The following is a 5,661-nucleotide window of genomic DNA, read 5'->3' on the forward strand; positions in this document are numbered from 1 at the left end:
GCACTTGGCCCATATTTTTTTCTAAACCTTTCCTATCCATGTATAAATGCATTTTTAATGTTGTTAATGTACCTGCCTCAACCACTTCCGGTGGCAGCTCATTCTATATGCGTACACCCTGTGTATAAAAAAGTTATCCTCAGGTTCTTCTTATTCTTTGCCCACTAACCTTAAACCGATGCCTTGAAGTCCTCAATTCCCCATTCCTGGGGGAAAAAAAATCTGAAGAAAAAGTCCTAACCTGTTTCATCTTTCCCTATAACTCAGACAGTCGAGTCCCGGCAACATTCGTGTAAACTTTTTCTTCATTCTTTCCAGTTTGATAACATCCTTCCTACAACAAGGTGACCAAAACTGAACACAATGCTCCAAGTGCGGCCTCAACAGTGTCCAGCACAACTGTAACATAACTTCCCAATTTCTATACTCAATGCCCTGACTGATAAAGGCCAGCGTGCCAAAAGCCTTCTTCACTGCCCAGTCTCCTGTGACTCAACTTTCAGAGAACCATGTACCTGAACTCCAATGACCCTCTGTTCCACAATACTCCTTAAGTAACTGTGTATCCAAGTTGCCAGCTCCATGTGGATTCCACGCAGTCTAACCTTCCAGAGCAGCATACCATGTGCAATATTACAAAAAGCCTTACTGAAATCCATGTGGACTATGTCTGCTGCCCAACCCTCGTCAATTTGCCTGGTCACTACTCTTAACAAATTTGTGAGGCATGATCTCCCACACACAAAGCCATGCTGACTGCTTCCAATGAAACCCTGTCATAGAGATGTACGACATGGAAACAGACCCTTTGGTCCAACCTGTCCATGCCAACCAGATATCCTAACCCAATCTAGTCCCACCTGCCAGCACCCGGACCATATCCCTCCAAACCCTTCCTATTCATTTATCCATCGAAATGCCTGTTAAATGTTGCAATTGTACCAGCCACCACCGCATCCTCTGGCAGCTCATTCCATACCCGTACCACCCCCTGTGAAAATGTTCCCCCTTAGGTCTCATTTATATCTTTCCCCTCTCACCCTAAACCTATGCCCTCTAGTTCTGGACTCCACGACTCAAGGGAAAAGACTTTGTCTATTTATCCTATGCATGCCCCTCATAATTTTATAAACCTCAATAAGGTTACCCCTCAGCCTCCAACGCTCCAGGGAAAACAGCCCCAGCCTGTTCAGCCTCTCCCCACAGCTCAAATCCTCCAGCCCTGGCAACATCCTTGTAAATCTTTTCTGAACCCTTTCAAGTTTCACAACATCTTTCTGATAGGAAGGAGACCAGAACTGCATGCAATATTCCAACAGTGGCCTAACCAGTGTCCTGTACAGCCGCAACATGACCTTCCAACTCCTGTACTCAATACTCTGACCAATAAAAGAAAGCATACCACGTGCCTTCTTCACTATCCTATCTACCTGCGATTCCACTTTCAAGGTGCTATAAACCTGCATTCCAAGGTCTCTTTTTTCAGCAATGCTCCCTAAGACCTCACCATAAAGTGTATAAGTCCTGCTAAGGTTTGCTTTCCCAAAATGCAGGTCCTCGCATTTATCTGAATTAAACTCCATCTGCTTGTTCTCGGCCCATTGGTCCATCTGATCAAGATCCTGTTGTAATCTGAGGTAACCTTCTTCAGAATCCATTATACTACCAATTTTGGTGTCATCTGCAAACTTACTAACTGTACCTCTAATGCTTGCATCCAAATCATTTATGTAAATACACTCCACTGGTCACAGGCCTCCAGTCTGAAAAACAACCTCCATCACACTGAACCTCTCACACTCACGCCAACACCGTCACCCTGACAACCTCACACTCGCTCCATCACCGTCACCCTGACCCCCTTCCACTCACTCCATCGCTGTCACCCTGATCCCCTCACACTCGCTCCACCTCCATCACCCTGACCCCCTCACACACTCTCCATCACCGTCACCCTGACCCCCTCACACTTGCTACATCACCGTCTCCCTGGCCCCCTCACTCAGTCAACCACTGTCACCCTGGCGCTCTCACACTCACTCGATCTCCATCACCCTGACTTGGTCACACCCTCCATCACCGTTACACTGACACTCTCACACTCGCTCCATCACCGTCACTCTGACCCTCTCACATTCACTCCATCACAGACTCCCTGACCCACTCTCACTCACTCCATCACCGTCACACTGCATCCCTCTCATTCACTCAACCACCGTCACCCTGACCCCCTTACACTCACTCCATCACCGTCACCCTCACACCCTCACACTAGCTCTAACACTGTCACCGTGACCCTCTCACATTCACTCCATCGCCGTCACCCTGACCCCCATACACTCGCTCCATCATTGTCACCTTGAACCGCTCACACTCACTCTATCACCGTCACCCTGACTCCCTCACACTCACTCCACCTCCATCACCCTGACTCCCTCACACTCCCTCTGTTACGATCACCTTGACTCCCTCCCATCTCTCCATCACCATAACCCTGACTCCCTCACACTCTCGCCATCACTGTCACCCTGACTCTCAAACACTCACTCAATCACAGTCTCCCTGACACCGTACACTCACTCCATTACTGTCACCCTGACCCACTCACACTCGCTCCATCTCCATCACCCTGAACCTCTCACACTCACTCCATCACACTTGCTCCATCACCGTCACACTGAACCCCTCACAATCACTTCATCACGGTCACCCAGACCCACTCACACTCACTCAATCACTGTCACCCTCACCCTCTCACAGTCACTCCGTCTCCGTCACCCTGACCCCCTCACTCTCACTCCATCACCGTCACCCTGACCCTCTCACACTCACTCCAGCACCGTCACAAGACCCCCTTCCTCTCACACCATCACCGTCACCCTGACACCCTCACACTCGCTCCATCACCGTCACCCTGACACCCTCACACTCACCCCATGACTGTCACCATGACCCACTCACACTCACTCCATCTCCGTCACCCTGACACCCTCACACTCACTCAATCACTGTCACCCTCACGCTCTCACACTCACTCCATCTCCGTCACCCTGACACCCTCACACTCACTCCATCACCATCACAATGAACCCCTCACATTCACTCCATCTCCGTCTCCCTGACCCTCTCTCATTCACTCCATTACTGTCTCCCTGACTCAATCCATTACCGTCATCCTGAACCCCCCACACTCGCTCCATCACCGTCACTCTGAACCCCTCACACCCTCCATCTCCATCACACTATCCCCTCACACTCACTCCATCACAGTCTCCCTGACCCACTCTCACTCACTCCATCACCGTCACCCTGAACCCCTTACACATACTCCATCACCGTCAACCTGACACCCTCACACTCGCTCCATCACCCTGACCCTTTCACATTCACTCCACCACCATCACCCTGACCCCCTTCCACTCACTCCATCAGTATCGCCCTGACCCCTCACAATTGCACCACATCTTTCGCCCTGACTCCCTCACAATCAATTCATCACCATCGCCCTGACCTTCTCACACTGGCTCCACCTCCATCACCCTGAACCCCTCACACTCGCTCCATCACCCTCATTCTGACCCACTCACATTCACTCCATCACCGTCAACCTGACCCCCTCACAGCTGCTCGACCTCCAACACCCTGACCCACTCAAGCTCACTTCATCACTGTCACCCTGACCGCCTCACACTTGCTCCTTCACCGTCTCACTGTCCCCCTCACTCAGTCAATCACAGTCACCCTGGTGCTCTCACACTCACTTCATCTCCATCACCCTGACTCGGTCACACCCTCCATCACCGTCACCCTGACCCCCTCACACTCGCTCCATCACCGTCACCCTGACCCCCTCACAATCACTTCATCACCATCGCCCTGACCCTCTAACACACACTCCATCACGGTCACACTGACCTCCTCACACTCAGTCAATCACTGTCACCCTAACGCTATCACACTCACTCCATCTCCGTCACCATGACTCCCTCACACTCGCTCCATCACCGTCACCCTGACCCCCTCAAACTCACTCCATCACCTTTGCCCTGACCCCCTTACACTCACTCCATCTCTGTCACCCTGACCCCCTCACACTCGCTCCATCACCGTCACGCTGGCCCCCCCACACTCTCTCCATCACCGTCACCCTGACCCCCTCACAAACACTTAATCACCATCGCCCTGACCCTCTAACACACACTCCATCACGGTCACACTGACCTCCTCACACTCAGTCAATCACTGTCACCCTAACGCTATCACACTCACTCCATCTCCGTCACCATGACTCCCTCACACTTGCTCCATCACCGTCACCCTGACCCCCTCAAACTCACTCCATCACCTTCGCCCTGACCAACTCACATTCACTCCATCACCATCACCCTGACCCCTTACACTCACTCCATCTCTGTCACCCTGACCCCCTCACACTCACTGCATCACAGTCGCCCTGAACCCTTCACACTCACTCCATCACCGTCACTCTGACCCCCTCACTCAATCAATCACTGTCACCCTGGCGCTCTCACACTCGCTCCATCTCCGTCACCCTGACCCTCTCACATTAATTTCATCACAGTCTCCCTGACCAACTCTCTCTCACTCCATCACCGTCACGCTGCATCCGTCGCATTCACTCCACCACCGTCACCCTGACCTCCTCACACTCACTGCATCACAGTCGCCCTGAACCCTTCACACTCACTCCATCACCGTCACCCTGACAACCTCACACTCGCTCCATCACCGTCACCCTGACCCTCTCGCATTCACTCCTTCACCGTCAACCTGACCCCCTTCCACTCACTCCATCGCTGTCACCCTGATCCCCACACACTCGCTCCACCTCCATCACCCTGACCCCCTCAAACTAAATCCATCACTATCGCCCTGACACCCTCACACTCACTCCATCACTGTCACCCTACCCCGTCACATTCTCTCCATCACTGTCACCCTGACCCCCTCACAAACACTTAATCACCATCACCCTGACCCTCTAACACACATTGCATCAACGTCACCCTGACACCCTCACACTCACTCCACCTTCATCACCCTGAACCCCTCACACTCGCTCCATCACCGTCACACTGACCCCCTCACACTTGCTCCACCTCCATCATCCTGACCCCCTCAATCTCACACCATTACTGTCACCCTGAACCCCTCACACTCTCTCCATCACAGTAACCCTGAACACTTCACACTCACTCCATCTCCATCACCTTGACACCCTCATACTCACTCCATCACCATAACCCTGACTCCCTCGCACTTTTGCCATCACCGTCACCCTGACCCCCTCACGCTCACTCAATCACCGTCACCCTGACCCCCTCACACTCACTCAATCACAGTCTCCCTGACCCCCTCACACTCGCTCCATCTCCATCACACTGAACCTCTCACAATCACTCCATCACCGTCACCCTGACAACCTCACACTCGCTCCATCACCGTCACCCTGACCCTCTCGCATTCACTCCTTCACCGTCACCCTGACCCCCTTCCACTCACTCCATCGCTGTCACCCTGATCCCCTCACACTCGCTCCACCTCCATCACTCTGAACCCCTCACACTTGCTCCATCACCGTCACCCTGACCCCCTCACAATCACTTCATCACCATCGCCCTGACCCTCTAACACACACTC

Source organism: Hemiscyllium ocellatum, chromosome 46, assembly GCF_020745735.1.
Source record: "Hemiscyllium ocellatum isolate sHemOce1 chromosome 46, sHemOce1.pat.X.cur, whole genome shotgun sequence".
NCBI classification, from domain to species: Eukaryota; Metazoa; Chordata; class Chondrichthyes; order Orectolobiformes; family Hemiscylliidae; genus Hemiscyllium; species Hemiscyllium ocellatum.